This window comes from Protopterus annectens, chromosome 2.part2 (assembly GCF_019279795.1).
Source record: "Protopterus annectens isolate FY-2018-M chromosome 2.part2, PAN1.0, whole genome shotgun sequence".
In the NCBI taxonomy this organism is placed as follows: Eukaryota; Metazoa; Chordata; order Ceratodontiformes; family Protopteridae; genus Protopterus; species Protopterus annectens.
In genome coordinates this window covers 468493351-468508097 of record NC_056730.1, presented here as the reverse complement: position 1 = coordinate 468508097, position 14747 = coordinate 468493351, and the positions used below count along the sequence as shown (strand labels likewise).

The 14747-nt window shown below is 43.2% G+C and overlaps 1 protein-coding gene across 2 annotated transcripts in view; it reads left to right on the top strand.

Annotated features, from left to right (window-relative positions):
* CERT1 (ceramide transporter 1) overlaps positions 1–14747 on the top strand; it is a 2527843-nt gene that overhangs the window by 1396744 nt on the left and 1116352 nt on the right. The window lies entirely within an intron of this gene.

The following is a 14747-nucleotide window of genomic DNA, read 5'->3' as shown; positions in this document are numbered from 1 at the left end:
TCAGACATAACTGACCAGCCAGAGGCTCGCTTCTCGAATTTTGAAGATTCTGATGCTGAAGAATCCATTCCAGCTGCTTCCCCACCAGAGGAATTCTCCTTTGGGAAACCTTGCATGCCATGCGAGAACAGTTCCAATGGCAGCAACAGGATTTTTCAGACTCCAGAAAAGACTTAGGACCTTTCTGCACCTCCCACAGCACAGGCCCTTAGCTATACCTCCTGTTCTCTCTGTGGTGGATGATGCTTTCAATGATGTTTGCTCCGCTCCAGATTCTTTACCCCAGCCCCTGCCAAACCAGACAGATTTTACAGGGTGCCAGATACTCATCACCACCTTTACAAGGCCCCACTTGCAGACCCAGAAACTATATCCCAGGGTCCCAAGGCAGTAGCCGCGACCATAGCTAAAAACCCTATTCCTTCTGAAAGGGAAGCAAGGTCATTAGACAGATGGGGTAAAAGGTCTACACTTCAGCTACTCTCTCAGCTAGAGCTTTAAACTGTCAGTTTCACATGATACAATACCAAGAGTTTATGCTTGATCAGTTAACTAAAAACTAACCACTGATGAATCTCTTGATAAGAAATATGTATTAGAGATGGTAAATAACATACAACAGGTTAGCAACCATTCCTTAAAATGTGGCTATGATGCACTGGAGGCTTCATTTAGATCAGCCATGACAGGCACAGTGATAAGAAGGCATGCATGGCTAAAGGAACAAGCTTTACCGGATCATGTTAAAGCTAAGTTGCTAGATGCTCCTATGGACAAGACAAGTTTGTTTGGTACACCTGCCCAGCAGGTTATGAAGAAAATGGAAGAAAAGGCAAAATCTGTTCAAACTGTTAAAGATTTCTTGCAGGTTCAACCCCAAGGTTTAGCAGGAACTGGCCTGCCAAAATTGGTCCTTTCCTGACTCCACAAAATTTCAAAGGGGCAGGAATAGACGTTCCAGAGGCAGAAACCAATCCAGAGGAGGTGCCTACAGAGGGCGACAGTGGCAAGGTAAAAACAGAGGCACAGACACAGCCACTGCCACTACATCAGCACAACCACAGTGACTTAACCTAAATCCGCCTACCAGGGAACAAATAGCAGCTCCTCTAGGCGGAAAGTTAACCTTATTTTCAAAGAACTGGCACTACATAACAAAAGACAAGTGGATTTTACAAACCATAGATCAAGGTTACGGTTTCACTTCCACACTTTACCAGTCAAAAGAGGAATGCCAAATCTACCTCCAAATCAAAAACAGAGGCTCTCGCCAGATAATGGAGTTAGCAAACATGAGAGCTGTGGAAAGAGTGCCAACAGCAGAGCAAGGAAAGGGTTCTATTCCAGACTATTCCTAGTTCCAAGAAAGGAAAAAGTTGGAGACCAATTCTCGACCTGTCCACCTTAAATACATACATCATTGTCCCAAAATTCAAAATGCTGACCCTACAGCAACTTCTTCCCATGCTGGGCAAGGAGTCTTGGCTGGTAACTCTAGATCTCAAGGAGGCATACCTGCACGTCCCCATTCGACCAATCTGCAGAAGATACCTCAGATTTCTTGCAGGATCAGAGCACTATCAATTCTCAGCATTGCCCTTTGGCTTATCTACTGCCCAGAGTATTCACAAAATGCCTGGCATCAGTAATCGCCCATTGCAGACTACAGGAATTCAAATTTACCCATACCTGGACGACTGCCTGCTACAAGGGGACAACAAAAGCAAGCTGACAACAGATTTACAAAGGGTCATTTACTTGCTACAAGCACTGGGATACACAGTCAATTTACAAAAGTCAAGGCTGATACCATCCCAAACAAGGACATTCTTGGGCGCGGAATTGGACACAGTAAAACAAATGGCATTCCTGACTACAGAAAAACACAAAGAACTTCCTCTTTACTTCTTGGCACTAACAAAACTGAACAAGTTAACAGCAAGAAAAGTACTGCAGGCCTTGGGCTTCATGGCATCATGCATAATCTTGGTTCCATTTGCCAGACTTCATATGAGAAAACTACAGTGGTACCTAAAGAATTTATGGTCCCAACACAGACACAGTCTAGAAACAGAAATCCCACTAATTCCATGCTTAAAACAGGAGTTCCTATGGTGGGCTCAGGCATGCCAGGCAAACCCAGGCCTACCCTTTCGCAGATGTCAAGCAAGCCAGACCATCACAACAGACGCTTCAGACCTAGGATGGGGGGCCCACATGCTGGACAAATGCGTGCAAGGATTGTGGACACAGGATCAACTTCACCTGCACATCAACCTAAAAGAAATGCTGGCAGTAAAACTGGCAATCCAAAAGTTCAAACCATTTCTCAAAGAGGGCCAGTTGATGATAAGGACAGACAACACCACAGTCATGTGGTACATCAACAAACAGGGAGGCACTCATTCATACCCCTATGCAGAATGACCTTGGAGCTGTGGACCCTGGCACTCAGCTACAACATCCAGTTACAGGCAATATTTGTACCGGGGAAAGACAATATTCTAGCAGACATATTAAGCAGAACCACTGGATGCCCACGAATGGAAGCTGCACCCGGACATCTTCAAGACCATCTCAAAGAAATGGGGAATGCCACAGATAGACCTATTCGCATCACCTCTCAATCACCAGCTCAAAAATTCTGCACAAGGACATTCCACCCACTAGCATGGAAAGTGGATTCGCTCTCCTTCAACTGGAAAGGCCTAACAGCATATGCATTCCCACCTCTTCCTTTGATACACAAGGTACTACTAAAAATCAAGGAAGAACGTCCAAGGATAATCCTGATAGCTCCAAACTGGCCAAGACAACACTGGTACCCACTACTGAGGAGCATGTCTCGAACAATATGTGGCCAATACCCTGATGCCTTTGATGTTAACTCAGAACAACTACAGCATCATACATCCAAACCTAAAACGTTGCAACTGACTGCATGGAACATCACATAGCAGCAGCTAATCCAGAACTTTCCCAAAGAGTTAAAGACATTATTCTTGAAGCACGCAGACCTTCAACAAGAAGGAACTATGCTGGAAAATGGAAAAGGTTTGTCATTTGGAGTACGGAAAGAGGAAAAGATGTGTCAAACATAGATATGCCTAACATTCTGGAGTATCTGGCGAACTTCTTCATTCAGGCCTGTCCTACTCCTCCATCAAGATACATGCATCAGCTATTTCAGCAGAATACAGCTTTGATCCACCTGTTTTTCACCCTTTGCTCAGGCAGTTCCTCAGAGGAATCAAGAATGTAAAACCTCCAAGGAAACCACCATTACCAGCTTGGGATTTAAACTTTGTGCTAGAAAAGTTGACACTATCACCCTTTGAACCAGCAGCAACAGCAGACCTACAACACCTGTCATGGAAAACTGCTTTCCTACTGGCAATTACTTCAGCAAGGAGGGTTTCAGAACTACAGGCCTTAATGGCAGTGCAACCCTTCCTAATCTTCCACCAAGATAGAGTGTCCATGAGGACTAATCCTACATTTATGCCCAAGGTGGTATCCAGAGTGTCTTTAAACCAGGCAATCCACCTACCTACCTTCTTTCCCAACCCACAAAACAGAGGGAAAGAATACTGCATACCTTGGATGTACATAGACAGCTACGCTACTACTTGGACAGAACAAAAATAGCAGGAAGACTGACCAACTTTTGTAGCCTATGCAACAGGAAGGGAAGGAAAAGCTATTTCCAAACAGACAATCTCCAAATGGATAGGAAATTGCATACGATTCTGTTACTCCTTCCATGGAAAACCAATTCCACAGAACATAAGACCTCATTCTACAAGGGCAACAGCCACTACCACAGCCTTCTTACGAGGAGTGGCAACCAAAGACATTATTGAGGCGGCTACTTGGACCTCCGTGCATACATTTGCCAAGCATTATAATTTGCCTCTATATTCCAGATCCCGAGCAGGGTTTGCCACTGCTGTACTGCAAGGGATCCTAAACGCACCATAATCTACTTTTATCCTCCTGCCCTAGTTGGCTATGGTATTCTACCCAGTTGTTATGACTGCAGATGCATCCATGAAGGACATAGTACAGTTTTGTACCTACCATAAATGTAGATGTCCGAACTGGATAGCATCTGCAGTCAGGATTACCCTCCCTCCTTCCCCTCTGTGGTACTCCTAGGGTGTTTACCCTCCTAATAGCTAGCTGTTGGGGGGGAGTCTTTTATGGTGTATTTGTTTGTATATATGTACATACATGCTTATTGTTGTGTTTACCTCTATCTATTTGGAAACATTGGCATCTATCCAAATTTTAGCCTGCAAGAGGGCTACTGGCATCTGGGGCAAGAAACACTGAGGAAAATGGCGTCGGCTGATGCTGTTATACCCGAAGGCCAACAGAGATGACGTCGGGTGGAGTGCGACATCAGCCGAAGCCGGACCCGGACTTTGGAATCCGGCCGACTGAAGGGCTGCCTGACGACAGGACAACCCCGGTTGTTATGACTGCAGATGCTATCTAGTTCGGACATCTACATTTATGGTAGGTACAAAACTGTACTTTTCCCTGTATGACCTAGAAGTGTATACCCCTTTTGGTCTTTCCCTCTTTGAGCTGACAATACTTTTCCTTTCTTGCTTCTAGACATTTATAGAATTTTATCTTTTCTGTATGTTAATATCAAGTGGGCAAACTCAATCTGAGGTAATCTGGGGTTTGGCAGAGGATTGTGGGTAAGGGGAAGCAAATCCGAAGTCTGAGAAGTGGCCTAAAATGAATCCGAGGTGTGATCTGAGACGCAATGGTTGAAGGACGAAAGCAGAAAACACAGAATGTATCCTTATGGTGAGTATTTTTTGTATTTGTAACAGAAATAGTAGATTTTGGGTTCATAGGTAAGTACTAGGCAGTCTATTTGCAGACCATTTCAAGCCTAGCCAAAAAAACCCTATTCAGAATTTCCATCTACCCTGAAGAAGGTAGACTGAGAGAATTTGAGGCTGCCCGTCCAGTTGTTTGGGTTTACCTTGAAGGTGGCAAGTGTGCTACTGGGATGCATTGGGATGTGAATCTGTCATGCCAGTGTGCCTTGTCTGCTGATGAAGGTTTAGTTTCTTTACCTGAGTAATTGATGTACTCGTAGTTTTGCAAAGGAAGAAGCAATCCATTAAGACTGGATTGTTCATTGTACAAAAGGCTAGACATAGATCTCCACTGAGGAAGACTGTAAGAGATTGAGAACAGGGAAAGAGCTGCCAGTGTCTTGATAATTGAGATTTTTTGAGGCAACTGATCTTTTTATTTAAGAATGTCTGAGATCTTTCAGGTTTTTTGATACATTAAGATAAATGTATGCCAGAAGGTGCACTATATTCAGGAATGAGTCTGATAAGATATGAGCAAAGGCTGGCTTCATGGTGAGCAGGGATATAATCGTGACTGCAATATAGCTGACCTGCATTGGAGTAGAGGCCCACCCACTGGAAGAGTCAGCCGGGGAGAGACGAACATAAAGACCAATTACTTGCTCACCTTTACTGGAGAAGGTTGTGAGAAGTGTCCTAGGGTATATCAGCTTATGATTTTTAGGTGAACACCAAGGAACCGGCAGGAACAGTCAGCTTAGGATGGAGGGTGGGGCTCCTTGAAGTGCTGTATCTAAAAACAGAAGTGGGTGATGGCCCCTACTCTACATTTGTTGCATATCTTTGCCTCAAGTGCTTACTCAGTTTGCGTACAGGGTATTAGAGTGAAATCATGAAAAATAATTCCCCCTATCACTACCGGGATTACAGATTCACTGTGATGAGCTCTCACCCATCCGAGAGTGAGTTGACAGTAATTGGCCAGATGGTCAGCAGGCATGAGGTGAAAAAATTGAAAACAAAAAGTTATGAGATATACTATCTTGTGTTTTTAGAGTCTGACAAGCACACACACTCAAGTTTAATCTTTCCATTTTAGCATCATTTTCCTCCCCTTTTCCTGATTAATCTCACTTTACAAGTACACCTTTCATATGATACATTTATTGCTGTTTTATGTATCTGTATAGTTTCATTTTACATTTAAATCACAGATGTTTTTTTTTTCGTTCATATTGTATGGTAAAGACCCATACCTTTTCTACTGTACTCTGAGTCAAATTGTGTTCTACCTTCAAAATGCCATTATTTTCATATAACCTGTAACTTGGAACTTTTCTGACACTTCCTAATTCTTACATTTATAACTTTTACTTTTCTTGACATATGTTAACTTAATTAATCCAAAAATGCACATTGCCCCGTGTCTTCTATAATAATTCTTTTCTTATGATCCGGTATTCTTTCCTGCATTACAATTTTTTTCATTTATGTGGACCAGTTTATTTATAGTCGGTATGCATGCTACCTATTCTCTTACCTAAAAGTAGGCCATGCATGGTCATATACTGTTCCAGTGCTCTGAAGTAATATACATGGTTTTAGTCATTGTTCAAAACTTTTCTATCTTTTGTAGTGCAGGACTGTCCAGTTCGTATTTTGAAGAGCTTTTTGAAGTAAATATTAACTACTGGAATATCTTTTGTGTGCTGCTGAGCAGTGCATAAAAAGTCATTTCTCACAGCTGTAGAAGATGTCTTCTATGTTAGTACTTGTAGTGTCCCCATACATATGGCTTAATAGACATGTTGACTATGGAAACCTCATTTATTTTACAGTTAACACAGAAACTTGATCTCTTATTTGCTGTGAATGCAAGTAGACATCCCAATTTGAAACTGGTTGTGGTTATGTTCCATTATTTATCATGTCTATATCTAATTGTGTATTGGCTTACACTCATTTTGTCATGACGGGTAGAACTGTGATTCCTTATTCTAAATGACTTTCCATGTAGAGTTTTGTTAATTTTTGGTTGAAATCTCTATCAAAAGAAATGTCAATGAAAATATTTAGCATGGTTTCAATTCTAAAGAAATTTTGTAATATTTTAATGGGTAACACATGCTGCCTGTCTGCATATTTCATTTATGCAATGTCACTGATTAATCAATAATAAAAATATTAGATGAGATTAAATTATGCCAGAAAAGGCATGACATAAGCATGCAAAGTGAGATTGGCCTGCTTGTTATTAAAGTGGGAGCATCCTTAGATTTACCTGATCTTCGTGTTTCACTGTTGCAGTCATCACATTTGGGTTATCTGCCTGCAGGTGGCCCTCAGCCGGCCTGAATACCAGATTCTTGGATTCCTGCGTTGGATGCGGTCTCTTCTTCCATGATGTCAGGTCTTCAGGGGTATAAAACATGCATCCGACGCCATTACATCAGTCTTTCTTGCCGCGCGGTGCCCGAAGCAGAAGCAGTTCGCAAGTGCTGGTAGGCCACCTCCTGAAATTTTCGAGTTTCAGAACCGAAGTCTGCAACTAAAAGCTAAGTACCCCATTGGGGAAACTTTGTCTTGCTCCTTACCAATGTCAGTAAAAGTTAATAATTGCATTACTTGTGGGAAGCAAATACCTCATAAGGATTTTCATTTGTACTGTATTCCTTGCCTAGGCCCTGACCACAATGTACCTTGCAGTCGGTTTTGTGCTAAATTTAATCAACGCACTATTAAACGTCGGTATATTTTTGCTTCTAAATATTTTGGCTCACGATTTAATTATCCAGAAATGTTGTCTGTTAGCAACCATCTACCTTTAGATACCTAAAAAACGCAAAGAAAAAGACAGACAGGCCGTCGTGGTCCAAAACTGGTGACGACGCTTCTCCTAAGCCAGTCGCCTGTTCACTGGTACTCAGTGAGGCGCTTTCGCAGCCCCTGATACCCACCATTTCTGATTCGCAGGCCTCTGCTGAGACCCATTCAGAGTCCGGTATGCCACAAGATGCTTCAATTATGGAACCTGCGATGTCTCTACCTTAGATGGGTCCGGAGCCGCTGTGCAGGCACTGGCTTCTGAGGGTGTTTTCAGGCCTACAGAGTTGTATATTAGACCGACGCCACCTTCAAAACTAAGGTCAAAATCTAAATCGATGTCTAAAAAACTGACGCCTGGGCCACATGTGCAGGCCCCTATGCCTGATCAGGGGTAGCCGACCCCCTCCTTATAAGAGGCCTAGGCAAGACATTGATTATGAATCTTATGAACAGGATTCTATTTTTTCTGACTCTTCTAATGAACAGGATTTGTCTGTACCCTACTTATGAAGACTCTGATGCAGAAGATTCCATTCCTTCTGCTTCTCCCCCTGAGGATTTTTCTCTTGGAGAAACTTTACATACCTTAAGGGAACATTTCCACTGGGAAAGTCAGGATTTCTCTAAATCTAAGAGACTTAGGGATTTTCTTCTTCTTCCACAGCATAGGCCTTTGCTGTACTCCTGTTCTAAACATTGTTGTTGATGTTTTTTCAGAATCTAGTATGGTTCCTGATTATATGCCTTCTGCTGCTTGTAAAGCCAGGCAAATACTACAGGGTTCCTGACTCCCACAAATTCCTTTTCAAAAATCCTATTGCAGATCCTGAAACCATTTCTCAGGGTCCCAAGGGCAGTAAGGCCTCTACTGCTAAAAATCCTACCCCTTCTGATAGAGATTCCAGGGCGCTGGATGGATGGGGGTAAGAAGGTTTACACTTCTGCAACCTTGGCAATCAGGGCTTTAAATTTCATATGCTTAAATATCAACAGCATATCATGGGACTGCTTAAACAGAAAGTGATAATTTCTGACTGTGTGGAAAATAAAGATTTACAGGATTTATTGCATTCAGCTGAACAAGTTAGAAAACATACTTTGCACTGTGGTTTTGATTCTTTGGAGGCCTCTTGCAGGGCTGCTGTAACTGGGTCTGTGCTAAAAAGGCACGCTTGGCTCAAAGAGCAAACTCTGCCTGATTATGTTAAAGCAAAATTGTTGGATGCTCCCTTACAACAGGACCGTCTCTTTGGTAATAAGGCTGAAGGAGTTTTAAAAAAGATGGAAGATAAAGCTAAATCTATGCAAACTGTGAAAGATTTCTTACAAGTGCAACCTCCCAGATTTAGTAGGCACTGGTCCTTTCCAGTTCCTTTGAGAGCCACTCAAGTCAAACCCAGACATTCCAAAGGCTCTAGGTTTCATTCACAAGGGACTTTTAGAACAAAAAAATGGGGGTGCCTCTACCTCCAAATCTGGAAACAACAAGGCACCCCCCCTATTATGTTAAACAGTTTCAATGACTTCCCTCTACAGTTACCAAGCACTTACCTCTTAGCCGCCTCTTTGGGGGGAAAACTGGCACTTCATGCAAGAAACTGGCAACTTATAACCCAGGACAAATGGGTTTTAAGTATAGTATCCCAGGGATACAGATTTCATTTCCACACATGGCCAGACCTGCCCCCAAATCAGAGGCCCAGAAACAAGTACTGTCTCTCATGACTTTGGGGGTTATTCAGCCAGTACCAGAAGAGGAAAAGGGACAAGGTTTCCATTCAAGACTTTTCCTGGTACCCAGAAAAGACAAATCATGGCGTCCAATTCTGGACTTATCTGCTCTAAACACATTTCTGGACATTCCAAAATTCAAGATGCTGACTCTTCAACAGTTACTTCCTATGTTAGGCAAAGATGCCTGGTTGGTAACTCTAGACTTAAGAGGCTTACCTGCACATCCCAATCCGGGAATCTTGCAAAAGATACCTCCGCTTCAAAGCAGGCTACTTGCATTACCAGTTCTCTGCACTGCCCTTTGGCTTATCTACTGCACCCAGGGTCTTCACAAAGTGCCTGGCTCCAGTAATTGCATTTTGCAGGCAAATAAATATTCAAATATATTCATACCTGGACGATTGTCTAATTCAGGCAGAAAACAACGACATTCTTCTAAAGCATCTGACATTTGTAAAAAAAGGTTCTAACTTGTCTAGGGTACACCATAAACAAAAAGAAATCACAACTGGTACCCTCTGAAAAAATTACATTCCTGGGTACAAGCTTGAATACAACTGCCCAGATGGCTTACCTTATGCCAGAAAAGCAAATTCATTTGGTAACTTACTTCAAACAGGTGGCCACAAAAACCCTGCTATCTGCAAGACAAATTCTGCAAGCCTTGCGGTTCATGGCCTCCTGCATTCTTCTAATTCCATATGCAAGACTGCATATGAGGAAACTTCAGTGGTACTTAAAAAGTTTATGGAGTCAACATTGTCACAGCCTGGAAACAATGATTCCTATCATACCTTGCCTGCATCTAGAGTTCCTGTGGTGGGCAGTGGCCTCCCACCAAAACAAGGGACTGCCAGTCACTCCACCCCCTGCCGCCCAAACCCTAACAACAGATGCATCAGTCTTTGCTTGGGGGGGTTCATCTGGCAGGGAAGTGCATTCAGGGCAAATGGAGCCCAAATCAAATGCACCTTCATATCAATCAGAAATAAATGCTAGCTGTACAAATGCACTGACAGCCTTCAAGGACTACCTTCATCCAGGACAATTACTAATAGACAGCACCACAGTTATGTGATACATTAACAAGCAGGAGGTACACACTCCTACCCCCTCTGCAGACTAGCCATGGCATTGTGGAACATGGCCTTGACCTACCAAATACAACTACTAGCTCAATTCATGCCAGGAAAGCTGAATACTCTGGCAGACGAACTAAGCAGAAATCTCATGGACCCTCACGAATGGAAACTGGAACCACGGATTTTCAACATGTTGACACGCAAATGGGGGAGCCCAGACATAGATCTTTTTGCCTCACCCCAGAACTATCAGTTGGACAAATACTGCACAAGAACTCATCACAAAAAAGCCTGGAAAGAGGTTTTTCCAGCTGAATGATAGAGCATCCAATCAGTCTATGCTTTCCCCTTCTGCTCTCCAAAGTTCTACTAAAAGTCAAACAGGACAAACCAAAAATGATTCTGATTGCTCCAGACTGGCCTCGCCAACACTGTTACCCACTCCTGCACAATGTGTCACACCTTCCACCGTGGCACCTGCCTCAGACACCTTACTTACTGTCTCAGCAGAACAACTAAATTCTGCACACTCAGCTCCAAACTTTAAATCTTGCAGCGTGGCTAATCACATAAATTCACACTTGGCATCACTCAGCAAACCTGTAATGGATGTCATTCTGGAGGCGAGAAGGCCTTGTACTAGAAAATCTTATGCTGACAAATGGAAAAGATTCTGTGCCTGGAATCAATCACAGGGAATAAACACAGCTGTGCCCAATGTTCCACAGATTTTACAATACTTAACTGAGATGCTTCACAAGGGCCTGTCCTTTTCTTCCATAAAAATCCATGCCTCAGCCATTTCTGCTCATTACAACACAGAACCTCCCCTCTTCTCTCATCCTCTGCTAAAGCAGTGTCTCAGAGGGGCCAAAAACCTAAGACCACCCAGGAGAGCTCCAACCCCTGCCTGGGATCTCAAGTTTGTATTGGAAAAACTCACTCCCAGCTGCTACTGCAGACTTAAAATTTCTCTCCTGGAAAACAGCTTTCCTTTTAGCAGTCACTTCAGCTAGAAGGATTTCTGAATTACAGGCTCTTATGGCAGTGGAGCCTTTCATTATTTTTCATGCGGGCAGGGTGTCTCTCGGGACCAATGCCTAAGGTGGTATCCAATGTGGCTCTTAATCAGACCATTAATTTACCAACTTTCTTTCCCAATCCACAGAACAAGGGGGAGCGGATTCTGCATTCATTGGATGTACACAGACAACTCGGATTTTACTTAAACAGGACAAAATCTCTGAGAAAATCAGAACTACTGGTGGCATTTGCTGCAGGGGCAGAGCGAAAGGTTATTTCAAAGCAGACTATTGCCAAATGGATAAGCCATTGCATTTGTTTCTGCTATATGCACCATAGTAAAACTATCCCCCAGGGGATCAGATCTCATTCCACCAGAGCTGCATCTACTTCTACAGCCTTTCTCAGAGGTGTTCCTACCAGAGACATTCTAGAGGCTGCTACTTGGAGCTCAGTTCATACGTTCTCCAAACATTACCACTTACCTTTCTTCTTTAAATCCAGAGCTGGCTTTGCCACCGCTGTCTTGCAGGGCCTTATAGCTGGTCCTAATGCTGTATAAATCCACCCTTCAACCATAGCTTTGGGAATCTACCCAGATTTAATGACTGCAACAGTGAAACACGAAGAACATAGTACAGTTGTGCACACTTACCATAAATGTAGATGTTCGAGTGTATTCACTTTTGCAGTCCTGGTTACCCTCCCTCCAGCCCCCTGTTTTTCTCTTACTATACCTCTACTTTCTTTTACTAAGCTTAAAAGCCTTTTTGGTGTGTGTGCTTTTGTTTGGAGGTATATTTTTTGTGTTTTTTAATTTTATATATATGTATATATATATATATATATATATATATATATATATATATATATATATATATATATATATATATTGCTCCCCATTTGGGGGGGCACCTGACATCTGGGGCAAGAAAAACTGATGTAATGGCGTCGGCTGCATGCTTTATACCCCTGACGACCTGACATCATGGAAGAAGGGACAGCAACCGACGCAGAACCTAAGACTTTGTTAATTAGGTCGACTGAGGCCAACCTCCCAGCAGATTACCCAAATGTAATGACTGCAACAGTGAATACACTCTAACATCTACATTTATGGTAAGTGAACACAACTGTACTTTGGGGATCTCTTTTCTTGCTCCAACCGATATCAGTAAAAGTTAACAATTGTCTTACCTTTAGAAAGCAAATACCTCATAAAGATTTTCATTCGTACTGCATTCCCTACTTAGGCCCAGACCACGACGTCCCTCGCTGTCAGTTTTGTGCCTTGTTCAACCCCGAACTATTCGTCGTCGGGCTTTGCAGCAAATTATTTTGGTACTCTGTATCTGTACTCCGAAATGGCTTCACTAAGCCATTTGACTACTGATCTTTCGAAAAAACGTAAGGATAAAGACAGAGACAGACCGCTTAGGTCCAAAACTGCTGACAACGCTTCCGTTAAGCTAGTTGCCAGTCCGCCGGTACTCCGTGAGGCACTTTCACAGCCCCTGAAACCCGCTACTTCAGATTCCCAGGACTCTACTGAGACCCATTCGGAATCCGGTATGCCGCGAGATGCTTCTTCGACTATGGAACCTGTGGGATGTCTCTACCTTAGATGGGTTTGGAGCCGCTGTGCAGGCACTGGCTTCTGTGGGTGTATTCAGGCTTACAGACTTGCATTTTAAACCAACGCCATCTTCTTCATCCAGGCCTAAAACTCGCACCACACCTAGAAAACCGACATCCAAACCGCATGCTCAGGCCCATATGCCTAAAAAAACAAATGCTTAGAATTGCTGAAGACCTTATTACCTCAATTAGGAGAAGCCACCCTTCCCCCTCTAAGAGATGTAGAACTGATTTTCCTTCTGATCAGGAATCTGACATTTCTGTTCCCTCTGATTACCAGGATTTGCCCTTAACTACCTATGAGGATTCTGATGCAGAGGATTCAATTCCCTCTGCTTCCCCTCCAGACGATTTTTCTTTTGGTGAAACCTTGCACACTCTTAGGGAGCATTTCCGCAGGGATAACCAGGAATGACTCCAAAAAGAGACTTAGGGAATTCTTACTCCTTCCTCAACGCAGGCCTTTAGCTATACCTCCTGTTCTGGACATTGTAGATGATGCTTTCTTGGAATCTAGCCTTTCCCCAGACACTTTACCTTCAGCTCCCAGAAAACCTGACCGGTATTACAGAATACCGGACTCTCACAAGTTCCTCTTCAAGAATCCTACTGCGGATCAAGAGACAATTTCCCAAAGACCAAAAGGCATTAAGGCTAGTGCAGCCAGAAATCCTACCCCTTCTGACAGAGATTCTAGAGCCTTGGACAGATTGGGTAAGAAGGTATACACTTCTGCTACTTTGGCCATTAGGGCTTTAAATTGCCAGTTTCATATGCTAAAGTACCAGGAGTGTATTATGGGACTGCTCAAACAGAAAATGATGTTGATTCCTGACTGTGCTGAACACAAAGAATTACAGGATTTAATGCATTCTGCAGAACAAGTTGGTAAACATACTTTGCAATGTGGTTTTGACTCTTTAGAAGCATCTTGCAGGGCTGCTGTCACTGTGTCTGTACTTAGAAGGCATACTTGGCTTAAGGAGCAAAACTTGCCAGATCATGTTAAAGCTAAATTACTGGATGCTCCCTTAAACCAAGACTGCCTGTTTGGCAACAAAGCAGAAGTCCTCAAAAGGATGGAGGAAAAAGCTAAATCTATGCAAACTGTTAAAGATTTCCAACAAGTACAGCCTCCCATATTTAGTAGGCATTGGCCTTCAAGGAATTGGTCCTTTCCAGTCTCTTCCAGGCCTACAGTCCAAACCCAGGAACAGGAGACCACCTAGGTTACAGTCTCAGGCTACGCACAGGCTTAAGCAGTGTGTGTGTGTGTGTGTGTGTGTGTGTGTGTGTGTGTGGGTTCCCACTTCCAAAGCAGGGAGTAGTAAGCCACCCCCTATGGAAAAATGGCACAGTGACTTAACCTTAACCCTTCCAAGCCCTGTTCAACTTCCTGCTCCCTTTGGAGGAAAGCTTGCTCTGCATGCAAAAAACTGGGAACTCATTTCCCAGGACAAATGGGTTTTGAATATAGTTTCCCAAGGATATAGATGCCACTTCCACACCCTACCAACCCCAAAAGGTTGGCCAGACCTACCCCCAAATCAGTGGGTGGAGGCCCAACAGCAGGTTCTCTCTCTTCTAAGTATCAGGGCTA